Below are 14,058 nucleotides of genomic sequence, written 5' to 3'. Positions count from 1 at the left end.
GTAGTTTCTGTTTCTGTTTATGATGCTTAAGGACGTAAGTCGATTGTTGATAGGTTTCGCATCTGATTTGAAAACTTTCTTCTAAAATGAAGGCCATGCCAAATAGTAGTGCTCGTTTCCCAATTTTCATGCTTGTTCCCCAATTTTCAAGATTCTGTAGTTATTGTAGTCTGTCGTTTCTGAATCTGCGAAGCGTGTTCCTTGCAGGGCAAGAATTTGGATTTTCTGCTTTGTGAGTTTTGTTGTGAGAGTGTGTAGATTCCCTGCTCGAATGAGTGTCTGAATGCTGAAAGTGCCATTGTAAGTGTGCACTTTTCGTCGAAGTTTACAAGAGTACTCAGACTAGCTCTCTCGTATAAGTCCAAGCTCCCCAGAAACCGAATGCTTAGTTGCCACTTTGGTGGATCGTCCACCTGGTCTAATTCTGTCTTTACCTGTACGATTCATGTTGGCTTGTCAACAGTTTTGTATCTTTTACTAATGGTGTAAAACTAGGGATTGTGAGTTCCTGTAGCATGTTTACAGTTACACCTCCTGGTGAATAGACGCTGATCATATTGCACCTTGCTCCAAGTCAGAAGCAGCATGGATTTTGATTGTCATTTTGGTCCGCTGGTGGTATTTTATTTCCCAGCCACCCCACATATCTGCCGAGCATTCCCCTGTCTACCACGTGGGGACGCGCAAGACGAGGGTTGATAAACTAAACACAGCGGAAAATTTAATATGTATCTGCCTAATGGTGCTAAATTCTCATATTATTAAAATTTAAGGTAAAAAATTTTACACAATATTGTCAAATAACTATACACAATTCTCTTAGAAAATTTTGTGAAAGTCATTTACTCTGAGGCCTGGGGCAAGGGAATGGTCCAATAGACATGTCGAAACATGCCCTGAAATTTTTACTGGAACAATACTCCAAAATAAAGCAAGAGGTAGTTATTATAGATACTAAATGATTTGCAAAATTAGTAAGTCCGCAGCTCGTGGTCGTGCGGTAGCGTTCTCGCTTCCCACGCCCGGGTTCCCGGGTTCGATTCCCGGCGGGGTCAGGGATTTTCTCTGCCTCGTGATGACTGGGTGTTGTGTGATGTCCTTAGGTTAGTTAGGTTTAAGTAGTTATAAGTTCTAGGGGATTGATGACCATAAACGTTAAGTCCCATAGTGCTCAGAGCCATTTTGCAAAATGAGTAAACAGTAACTGCGGACAGTTGTTTCAGAGAAACTATCAACGAAAACTGAAATTCGGTTTACAAATTACGATCGCGGCGGCTCGTGTTATTTACCGATGTACCGTGAATCAAGGATACGCGCCTGTAGTGTTACGAACCGGTATGCGCAGTTTGCTACAGCTCTGATAGGAGTACAAATTTCTCCAGCTGCGCAGTAGGCTACGAATTTAGCAATTTTCAACATTTTTTTTAAAAAAATACATGCAGTATGTCTCAGCAGCTAAAATTTTGACGGTGTATTTCTTTCGTTGTATTCTTGCTGCATAAAAATTTCAGGGTGGGTTTCAACATGTCGGCCTGGATCATTCCGTTGTGATAGGAAAGGAAGGAAGGAAAATTACGGTTGAACATCTTATCGACTACGAGTTCGACATATCTGAATGACAAACTCGGAAAAACACCGATGAACAGAATCGTTTACCATAATTATTGGCACTGAAAGACAGAGAAAGAGAGTTTATTTATTTTTACAGACTAATCTCGACTGAACTTCCGGACAAATAAACAACTACTTGCCTTATTTAAAAAATTGGCATCCTTTCAGATAAAAGGGTAAGACGTATTTAAAATAAACTTTGACACCAGACGATATGCCCACACGCTTAGATATTCTTTGCAAGCTTTTTAAAGGAACATGCTGCGGTTGTATCGAACGCATCTTGTAACATTATTATTAAAATATTATTCAGTCATCTTGAGTAGCTGCAAATGTGCTAACATTTCTTTCTGTGATGTAAAATTAAATATTCTCAGACATGAGCTTCCAATGAAAAGAAGTCTGACTGAAAAATTTTACTAGTTGTGCAAGTAATGATATATGATTTAGGGTGCTTTACAAGAATAGTTCAAGATTCGGTTTTGACTTACTTCAAATTCAGATGTTTCTCTATAAGTTCATATAAATTTTTAAAAATAATTTTCGCACAAAGAAGTTAATCGCAAAACTAGGATAGTTTCATGGAACCACTGCATCGTTAACGCCTCTAGAGTATCTTTGAAAGTAAAAAAGAAAATCTGTAATTACCCAAAACATCTAATGAGTCAGAAGTCTTTTCGGATTATAAACAATATTGTACATATTAAAACAACGTGTTAAGAAATTATTCGTCGAGTACTTGGTGTGCTGTGGAACATATGTAGAGCTATATCTCGAGAACTCAAGTTTCGGTCGTACGTCTACTGTTGAATAGTATAATAAGATATCTTGTACCTCAGATTGATGAACTCTGATGGAAGGCTGATGTCACTGGAGCTATCAATATACTGCGTGCTACCGATGGTGTAATATGGAGAGCGGATGCAGATGTTGCCCACATGCAGATTATGCATGTCTTAGTTTTGGGTCAGCGCTGGACGTAATTTTAAACCATGTAGATATCACAAAACACTGAGTATATGCCATACGCAATGAAATCAACAACTGACCCTCTCTTAGACAAGGCAAAGAAAGCAACTCTGCACTTATGTTGGAAATGTTTACTAGAATGGTTGTTGTTTGTTCTAGTTCAGATACTGCAAGACACTTATGTGTTAACGGCGTTGTGCCTCTATTCCAGATACTTAGTCAGCAAAGGTTTCCCTACTCTTGTTGCGAATATACGGAAAATACTTAATCAAAAGAAATTTATTTGCTCAAACACTTTGAATCAGACTACCAGATAAGTGCGTTTGAACTACAAGTTTTATTAGACCTGGGCTTTGACTGTGTATTAAATTAATATCTCTCCAACTATAGTAAGGCAAGACCCAGCTACATCGACACTTCAGAGAACGAAGTTGGATGTTGTAGTACTCACTAGAAAAGAAGTGGTAAGAAATTCATTCTGCTTGAACGACTGACAATTATAACAGTCGAGCTTACAGCTTACATGCGGCGAGAAGCATCTCGAAGTTCATATCATCATCCTCTCTGATTTCAGTTCAGCGCTTGAATTATTGATATACTGCTATATCACCTAGTAGCATGCGACATCATGAATCCGACATTTGAGCGCACAATTCGGACTTCAAATATCACGTGCTGCGTAAAAGCTCACTGCCATATTCCGGCTAATCAAGCAGCAGATAAGTTAGCTAAAGCAGCTACGAAAGACAGAGGCAGAGAAAATATAGGAACACCAGTTGCGGACCTTTTAAACGAACTTAAACTGAAAATCAGAGAGAAGTGGAATGCAAAATGACAAGTCTTCCAGATGCAAAGACACATTTGACTACTGGTGACTAATTTTTGGCACAAGGAACGTAACATGACACGCCTTACCTTCGAGGAAGGCTGCTATAGGAAACACATGTATTGGTTGTTCGCACGCGTCTGAACATGTTGAGTACAACAAATCAACTATTACATTTGGTCAACAAGGGATCTTACTTAAGCAATTTTTAAATTTTCCGTCTATAGCAAAAAGACTTTGGTTATACTGCCTATTATATTCATTTGCACTTCGTGTGTGAGCCACCTTTTAATGTGAAGCTACTCTACTCTTCGTTTTATGTCGAAACTTACAAATCAGACATGACCGAGCGAGGTGGCACAGTGGTCAGCACACTAGACTCTCATTCTGGAGTACGACGATTCAAATCCGCATCCGGTCATCCTGTTTTAGGTTTTCCGTGATTTCCCTGAGTCGCTTGAGGCAAATGCCGGGATGGTTCCTTTGAAAGGACGCGGCCGACTTTCTTCCCCATGCTTTCCTAATCCGATGGGACAGATGACCTCGCTGTTTGGTCCCCTCCCCCAAATCAACCAACCAATAAATCAGACATGTGTGTTTGTGTTTGTACTCGTATGTAAATGATAGAGGTAGCACATGTTGGTTCTGTAAGTTTGTGCACTGTAAGTTTGTGCACTTACATTATACACTTCTGGCCATTAAAACTGCTACACCAAGAAGAAATGCAGATGATAAACGGGTATTAATTTGGGCAAATGTATTATACTAGAATTGACATGTGATAACATTTTCACGCAGTTTGGGTGCATAGATCCTGAGAAATCAGTACCCAGAACAACCACCTCTGGCCGTAATAACGGCCTTGATACGCCTGGGCATTGAGTCAAACAGAGCTTGGATGGCGTGTACAGGTACAGCTGCCATGAAGCTTCAACACGATACTATAGTTCATCAAGAGTAGTGACTGGCGTATTGTGACGAGCCAGTTGCTCGGCCACCACTGACAAGACGTTTTTAATTGGTGAGAGATCTGGAGAATGTGGTGACTAGGGCAGCAGTCGAACATTTTCTGTATCCATAAAGGACCGCACAGGACCTGCAACATGCAGTAGTGAATTATTCTGCTGAAATGTAGGGTTTCGCAGGGAACGAATGAAGGGTAGAGTCATGGGTCGTAGCACATCTGAAATGTAACGTCCACTGTTCAAAGTGCCGTCAATGCGAACAAGAGGTGACCGAGACGTGTAACCAATGGTACCCCATACCATCAAGGCGGATGATACACGAGTATGGCGATGCCAAATACACGCTTCCAATGTGCGTTCACCGCGATGTCGCCAAACACGGATGCGACGATCGTGATGCTTTAAACAGAGCCTGGATTCATCCGAAAAAATGACGTTTTGCCATTCGTGCACCCCAGTTCGTCGTTGAGTTCACCATCGCAGTGGCTCCTGTCTGTGATGCAGCGTCAAGGGTAACCGCAGCCACGGTCTCCGAGCTGACACTCCGTGCTGGTGCAAACGTCGTCGAACTGTTCGTGCAGATGGTTGTTGTCTCGCAAACGTTCCCATCTGTTGACTCAGGGATTGAGACGTGGCTGCACGATCCGTTACAGCCATGCGGATAAGATGCCTGTCATCTCGACTGCTAGTGATACGAGGCCGTTGGGATCCAGCACGGCGTTCCGTATTACCCTCCTGAACCCACCGATTCCATATTCTGCTAACAGTCATTGGATCTCGACCAACGCGAGCAGCAATGTCGCGATACGATAAACCGCAATCGCGATAGGCTACAATCGGACCTTTATCAATGTCGGAAACGTGCTGGTACGCATTTCTTCTCCTTACACGATGCATCACAACAACGTTTCACCAGCGAACGCCTGTCAACTGCTGTTTGTGTATGAGAAATCGGTTGGAAACTTTCATCATGTCAGCACGTTGTAGGAGTCGCCACCGGAGCCAACCTTGTGTGAATGCTCTTGAAAGCTAATCATTTGCATATCACAGCATCTTCTGCCTGTCGGTTAAATTTCGCGTCTGTAGCACGTCATCTTCGTGGTGTAGCAATTTTAATGGACAATAGTGTATATTCATTTTGTGCATAAGTTTGTAGCACATTCGTTTTGCGTGTTGGTATTCCGGTTGCTATGAATTTATTTATCGATTGTTATTTTTTATTTGTAGTTCACTGATGTTATTTGAATTTAAATATTGTCGTTTTGTCATTTGGAGATAGTGTGTGGAGCTGTGGACGCTAGAAAGTGGAGTGTCGTGTGGAGACAGCGGGACATTTCCGACATGTTCTTCTGTTTGAGTTCAATACGGGGGTGACAGCAGCAGTGGCAGTCAGGAACATTTGCGCCATTGATGGAAATAATGGCATTGGACAGAGCACGACAAGATAATGGTTTTCTCGTTTTAAGGAGTATCGTTCTGATGTTAGTGACTTTTCACTTTCAGTAAGTCCTTCAGGGTTTGATGAAGATTGTTTAAATGCATTAATGCATAATGATCCACGTCGCTGTACTCGAGAACTGGCAAATGTGATGAACTGTGGTCGTTACACCGTCGTCCAACATTTGCATACAACGAGAAAGGTTCAAAAATCTGGTGTATAGGTACCGCATGCTCTGAGCCAAATTCACAAAAATCAGCGGGTAGCCATACGTGTATCTCTAGTTGCTCGTCATCAGTTGGCTTTTGAAAAATACCGACCATTCCTATCCTGAATCTTTCCTGGCGACGAGAAATGGTGCCTTTATACTAGCGCAAAGAAAAGAAAGGAACTGTTTAGCCCAAAAAGGCAACAACGCCTTTACAAAGACGTGCATGCATCCACAAAAAATAATGGTAAGCATCCGAAGGAACGGCAACGGTGTGCTGCACTATGAAATGCTTCCCTGGGATGTAGCCACAACTCTGACATTTATTTTCAACAAATGAGTCATCTTGCAGACGCAGTCCAAGGAGAACAACAAGGAAGGCTAAGTGAAGTGATGCTACTCCACGATAACGCCCGCGTGCTTTATGCTAGACTGAGAGAAAACGCTTTACGGGAGTTGGGGTGAGGAGTCGTTCCGCACGCACCTTATTCATCTGATTTTGCGCCCTCAGATTTTCACCTTTTGCTCTCTCTACCGAACAACCTTCAAGGAACTTTCTTACCGGGTGAAAATGCGTTCCGAATTCGGCTCGACGAGTTCTTCACCTCCAAACCACTTTATTTATGCACTCGCGAAATCGGAAAGTTACCCCAGCGTTGGCAGACTGTTGTAAATAATGAAGGAGAATATATTATTGATGACCAAAGTCTCTGTTATATGTATCTTTGCGTTTATTAAACTTATGATAAACGCTACTAACTTTATGCACCAGCCTAATATATCGATTTAACTATAATTACCTTAATCGTGTAGATAAGAGTAAATGTTATCTGTCTTTTGCAAACTGAACTTGAAGTTTGTTGATTTAGCAAACGTGTCTCAGATAATTGTATCCCCCCCGTCGGAGGTTCGAGACCTCCCTTTGGCATGGGTGTGTGTGTTGTCCTTAGTGTAAATTATTTTAAGTTAGATTAAGTAGTGTGTAAGCCTAGGGACCGATGACCTCAGCAGTTTGGTCCCGTAGAACTTACCACAAATATACAATTTTTTCCATAATTGTACTACGCATTTTCAGTGGCACCTTGTGTTAGCACAAGATGGCATAATATAGGTTTTTAATTAACTACATATTATAAATTTCCGTTTCAGAGCATACAGCCTTACTTTCTCTGCACTACACTTGACGTTGCTTCTATGTTAACTGTGGAAGGAACCAGTGGAGTGTGACGTTGACGAGGTGAGAGTGACTGGGTGAGGAGATCATGTAGTCGGTGTGCTCTGGTGATACTGGTGTGTGTGTGTGTGTGTGTGTGTGTGTGTGTGTGTGTGTGTGGGCGCGCGCGCGCGTGTGCGTACTTTGTGTGTGCCAAGCTTTTTTTCACTGTTTTATGGTATGTTACGAATTATTTGAAATACTGTCCTACTGTTAGTACTTTTTTGGTCACTGACTGTATTTTAAGACATACATCCGCCTTTATTCGGTTGTATTGGATGTTTTCTTGTATTAGATGACCTGTATATATTGACTGGCCGCATTCACTATTTAACGCCCCCACAATTCTCTGCATGCAATACTAAAACTTTTGTCAATTGTCCCAATATTTTTGGAGTTGGAGCTATTACATTTTAACTAATACGTCCCTGAAATATTGCAATTATTTTTCTCTTTTGTATCTATTTTTAGTGTCTTTTGAATTGCGTTACTTGTTTTGAAGACTGTTTTGACTCCATGTTTTTAAAAATGTTCTTAATCTTGTGTGTGAGCTACTTGCCTTACATTAAGGAGTGTCACATCTTTTTTATGTTGTGGAATAAGTTTTCTGGTATGAGTAATTGTATGTTGTGTGTTAGTAAATTTGGTCTCTCCTTGTTTTCGCTGTCTTCTGTTTATGTCTTCTTTTTAGTGGCGTTGTATAACAGTGCACAGTAAACAAGGTTATGTAGAGTGAAGTACAAAATTTTGTGACATACGCTTAAACAAAAATTTACGTTGTGTTTGCAATACTTACACAAAAAACACAGGAGGCATAATAGATTCTTAACGCAGTGGCATGGAAAATAAAATAAAAGAAACGTGGTGAAGAAATGTTGGAGTGTACACTTTTTATCTCAAATTGACAGGTAAAACAATACAACGAAATTTGTATAGACCAAGACACAGTGAAAGGGTAGCAGGAACGTTAAAAAAGACAGCGAGTGTGTGGAAGACACTTTAGTACATATTTCTTACATGTGGTTGAAGAAACTGATTGAGCAAAGTCGTGCACTGTAGAAGCAGTACACAGAAACTTTGTCAAATTAACATATTTCAACACCCTCGTCAACAAGAAGGAAAGTCGTCAAGTACAGCAAACGTACTACACGACCGCCATATTATTGTACTCGACCACGCGCAACCGTTATCGGAGACATACGGTAATGTTACAGCAAACAAGTACAGTGGTGACTAAGGAAAATGTATCACACTGTAAATATTTATAAGACAGTCTTGCATATACTTACAAGTGTTTCAGAGTCTTCTCGTGAAAGATCAAGACGAAAACTCACAATAACCCGAAAGAAGCGGCCCCACTCCCAGGTGCAATAACACTGTGGTCGCGGGAGACTGAAAATATTTCCATGAAGGCTTTGAACGTTGCGGTTCCGTGACACACAATTTTTTAGGTCACATACGCCATATGGCGATGATTAAAGCCAATTTTTGAGGTCAATTGAAATAAAATTTTGTTTGTAAAGGCTCTGTTCCATAAATATCAATAGTTATTGGCCAGACTCTATCCTTGCATAATTTTCCAATTGATTTGTAAAGCTTTTGCAGTCGTAATTTTCAACTTAATGTTGTCGTTGTTGTGGTCTTCAGTCCAGAGACTGGTTTGATGCAGCTCTCCATGCTACTCTATCCTGTGCAAGCTTCTTCATCTCCCAGTACCAACTGCAACCTACATCCTTCTGAATCTGTTTAGTGTATTCATCTCATGCTCTCCCTCTACGATTTTTACCCTCCACGCTGCCCTCTAATACTAAATTGGTGATCCCTTGGTGCCTCAAAATATGTCATACCAACCGATCCCTTCTTCTAGCCAAGTTGTGCCACAAATTTCTCTTCTCTCCAATTCTGTTCAATACCTCCTCATTATTTATGTGATGTACCCATCTAATCTTCAGCATTCTTCTGTAGTACCACATTTCCTCTTCTTCTCTAAACTATTTATCGACCATGTTTCACTTCCATACATGGCGACACTCCATGCAAATACTCTCAGAAACGACTTCCGAACACTTAAATCGATACTCGATGTTAACTTCTCTTCTTCAGAAACGCTTTTCTTGCCATTGCCAGTCTACATTTTATATCCTCTCTACTTCGACCATCATCAGTTATTTTGCTCTCCAAATAGCAAAACTCATTTACTACTTTAAGCGTCTCATTTTCTAATCTAATTCCCTCAGCATCACCCGATTTAATCCGACTACATTCCATTATCGTCGTATTGCTTTTGTTGATGTTCATTTTATATCCTCCTTTCAAGACAGTGTCCATTCCGTTCAACTGCTCTTCCAAGTCCTTTGCTGTCTCTGACAGAATTACAATGTAATCGGCGAACCTCAAAGTTTTTATTTCTTCTCCACGGATTTCAATTTCTACTCCGAATTTTTCTTTTGTTTCCTTTACTGCTTGCTCAATATACAGATTGAATAACGTCGTGCATAGGCTACAACCCTGTCTCACTCCCTTCCCAACTACTGCTTCCCTTTCATGCCCCTCGACTCTTATAACTGCCATCTGGTTTCTGTAGAAATTGTAAATAGCCTTTCGCTCCCTGCATTTTATCCCTGCAACCTTCAACTTCATGTACCTGTGGAATAATAGAGTACTTCGTCAATTGCAATAAGTAAATGAAATAAGCCTTTCCACTCAAAATGCTACTTCTTACTTCCCCGACCATAATGATAACTAAGTGTTGTAGTTAAAATATGCCACTTCGAATTATATGTAACTCGCACAGAGCTGACATTTCTTTTTGAAAGTTATCAACTGGTGTGCTTCATTTTTGTAAATAAACTGATAATTAGCACTGTAGTGTTACATTTTTTGAGCTGTCGATGAATGTTGGACATCTGTATCATACAGTAAGGAAGATAAAACTTTTACATATTTGAAAATAACAGACTGTGCAAATGTTATAGCGCATTTAACTGGGCTAGCTAATTGTTCCACACGATTATTAGCTTGCTTTGCTTTCGTAGGGAGCAGTTTGGTAAACTTATTCCGCATAATGCGATTAAATTGTATTCTGCTGAATAAAATTAGGTGCTGAGATATCACTTAGACCTGGAAGTAGCCTATTTATTGCAAAAATAGGAACTCATTAGTGTTTGCACACGTATCCTCTAAAGGAAACCTTTTAGACAGTTGCAAATGACAACAGCACACAGTAATATTTTCTGATGACATTTGTTGTCAAAAATCCATTTTTTATAATAGTTGTATTCTTGAGTAGAATACAAAAAGAAAAGATTATCAGTGCTACCGTGTAAAGTTATAAAACTCTAGTCCAGCGCATGAGACTGATGACCTCGGTGTTTCAGCGATGCTGATCGTTGTTAACTGCCGCGGCTGGGTCTTCGATAAAGATACTCGATATTGGTTTTCATTCCAGGTAAACTTGTACTTTCAGTTTTGACAATGAATTCCTGGCGTTGTGTATCTATGGTCAGGGCCCCGTCATTTAATTTATTCTCTGAGAGAAATCGGACTGCCCCAGTTGCTCCAAGAAGCGTGTACTGGCCGAGGCGTGCCTCTAGGCAGACGTGTAGCCGGTTAGTGGCCCCAGCTCTAGCTTTCTCCATCTTCAGAGACCTTGGCCTGCTACTGCATTTGCGTTCGCCTCAGCTTCGAGGCCGATAGCGGCTGTGTTCTGTGGGTAAACAGTTTCTCGATAGTGGAACTCGCATGAAAAGATATTACACGGGTTGCTTATTAGAAATGTAAAGTGGAAAACCAGGTTTCTGTTGCCGATCATTAGTCTCGTAAACATTTTAGAGTTATTTTGAGACAGAGACTTCGAAACACAAATTACATCGCGTTAAAATGTAGTTGTAGGATAAAGGTTTGTGAATGTGTAACAAAAGAACCAATGAAAATGGTGAAACTAATGTTAGCCGGCCGCTGTGGACGAGCGGTTCTAGGCGCTTCAGTCCGGAACCGCGTTGCTGCTACGGTCGCAGGTTTGTGAATGTGTAACCAAAGAACCAATGAAAATGGTGAAACTAATGTTAGCCGGCCGCTGTGGACGAGCTGTTCTAGGCGCTTCAGTCCGGAACCGCGCTGCTGCTACGGTCGCAGGTTTGAATCCTGCCTCGGGCATGGCTGTTTGTGGTGTCCTTTAGGTTAGTTAGGTTTAAGTAGTTCTAAGTCCAAGGGACTGATGACCTCAGATGTTAAGTCCCATAGTGCTTAGAACCATTTGAACTAATGTTGATCTATGGAAGGCATTGAAAACTTTTCTTCACACAAATGTAAGAAGCGTAATTTAGAAAATGAAGGCGTGGAATGATTCCGATTCCGATATACATATGACATACAATAAATCTCTCTCTCTGCTGCAAAATGTATGCTATGTGGAATTTCGTCGCCAATTAAAAGTTTCTGTAGCACCTATAACGGAACAAAGGCTCTCGCCTTTCGTTCAAAATCCTCTGGCGGCTGACGATCACAAATAGATCGTCTGTGATTTTCACTCTTGCACTGCTTTTCTCCTGTTCGTGCATCACACGCATAAACTCCACAGCATCTACTGGGGTGACAAATGGGCGTGGGATACCTCCTAATAACTTGTCAGACCTCCTATTGCCCGCTGTTCCATAGTATCAACCATTTAAACTCAATTATGGAAGAAGACAGTCCAGATGCTGTGTTGAGGGTGTAGAGGATGGAGCAGTCGCAGCCCATGTTCTGCTGGAACGACAGAAAGTGCACTGCGATGTGGATGGTTTTGTTAACTGGGAACGTCACTGTCTGAATTAGGCGGTAACAGTGAACTTTCGAAACCACAGCAATTTCAAATGGTTCAAATGGCTCTATGCACTATGGGACTTAACATCTGATGTCATCAGTCACCTAGACTTAGAATTACTTAAACCTAACTAACCTAAGGACATCACACACATCCATGCCCAAGGCAGGATCCGAACCTGCGTCCGTAGCAAAAAAATGGTTCAAATGGCTCTGAGCACTATGGGACTTAACATCTGAGGTCATCAGTCCCCTAGAACTTAGAACTACTTAAACCTAACTAACCTAAGGACATCACACACATCCATTCCCGAGGCAGGATTTGAACCTGCGACGTAGCGGTCGCGCGGCTCCAGACTGAAGCGCCTAGACCCGCTGGGCCACGGCGGCCGGCTAAAACACTGTAAGCGGTTGAAATCATAAAAAGAATGCAGATAACGCGATGAAAGATATTAAAGCAACTGTGAGATCAGAAAAAAAGACATAGATAGTGAAGGCGGAATTCTCAGTGAAGGATGGGAGCTTGGCTTTCGCCCATTTTCTTACTTTCACTGAAAATTGTGGAGCTCAATCCTGACTATGAATATCTGACCATTGCAGGTTTCCTGATTGTTTGTATCAAAACGAGATGTGTGTAGCGCACATTAATAGCAGAGGGGGGAAAGCGGAAAGGAGAAGAAACTTATTTTCCCATATTGAGAAAAGAATAGTAATCAGTTGCAAAATACGTCGTTTATTGGAACAGATCTAGGTTTAGACTATTACGTAGTCATCTTCGGCGCAGCTGCCAACGTGTATTAGTTTTTTTACTCCGACACACTGTGAACTATGTCACCCGTTGGCAACAGCACCGATGATGACTATTTAATAGTAGAAATCCAGATCTGCTTCAATAAGCGACGAATTTTGGCCAGATTGCTGTCCTTTTCTTAATGGAAATGGAAATGAAGTCCCATGCTTCTTTACAGAGCGTAGGGGAACGATGCGGGAGACACGCACCGCCTTACTAGGCAAGGTCCTAATGGAGGTGGTTTGCCGTTGCCTTCCTCCGACTGAAATACTAACGTCGTTGCGCACAAAGGGATTCTAATGGCTTCCAATTTAATTATTTTCCAGTTTTAGTTTACAGACATAGCCGTTTCGGAAATACGAGGGGCGTTTATAAAGTCCGTGCCAAGTCCGAGAGATGGCACCACCGGCGCGTATGGAGGTCATGTTTAGTTAGTAGCATCTTTGGAAAGGACGCACACCAAGTTTCAGTCATATTGGTCTACTGCTTTGTGTTTGGCATTCGTGTGAATCAAGCAAGTAGAGTGATTGTCAAAAAATGGACGGAAAAGAATTTCGTGTGGTGATTAAACATTACTTTATGAAAAGCGAAACGCCTCAGGAGACTAAAGAGAAGCTTGATAAACATTACGGTGACTCTGCACCTTCGATTAGAACAGTTTATGAGTAGTTTCAAAATTTTCGGAGTGGCCATATGGGCACAAGTGATGCTGAACGTTCTGGACACCCTGTGAAGGTTACGACTCCAGAAATCATTGATAAAATCCATGATATGGTGACGGATGACAGAAGAGTTAAGGTGCGTCAGGTTGCTAGTGCTGTGGGCATCTGGAATGAACGGGTACATGATATTTTGCATAAACATTTTGACATGAGAAAGCTATCCGCAAGATGGGTTCCGCAATTGCTCACGCTTGACCAAAAACGGAATCGTGTGAAGTGTTGCAAGGATGGTTTGCAGCTGTTCAGGAAGAATCTGCAGGACTTTAAGCGTCGTTTCGTCACTGTGGATGAAACATGGATACATTACTATACTCCTGACACCAAACAACAATCTAAACAATGGGTTACCAAGTGAGAATCTGCACCAAAAAAGGCGAAGACCATTCCTTCGGCGGTAAAGGTTATGGCGATTGTCTTTTGGGATTCGCAAGAAAAAATCTTCATCGACTATCTGGAAAAAGGTAAAACTATTACATGTGAATATTATTCATCGTTATTGGACGGTTTGAAAAC

Source organism: Schistocerca piceifrons, chromosome 5 (genome assembly GCF_021461385.2).
Source record: "Schistocerca piceifrons isolate TAMUIC-IGC-003096 chromosome 5, iqSchPice1.1, whole genome shotgun sequence".
NCBI classification, from domain to species: domain Eukaryota; kingdom Metazoa; phylum Arthropoda; class Insecta; order Orthoptera; family Acrididae; genus Schistocerca; species Schistocerca piceifrons.
The sequence above is the reverse complement of the archived record's forward strand: the minus strand, read 5'-3'. Positions refer to the sequence as shown.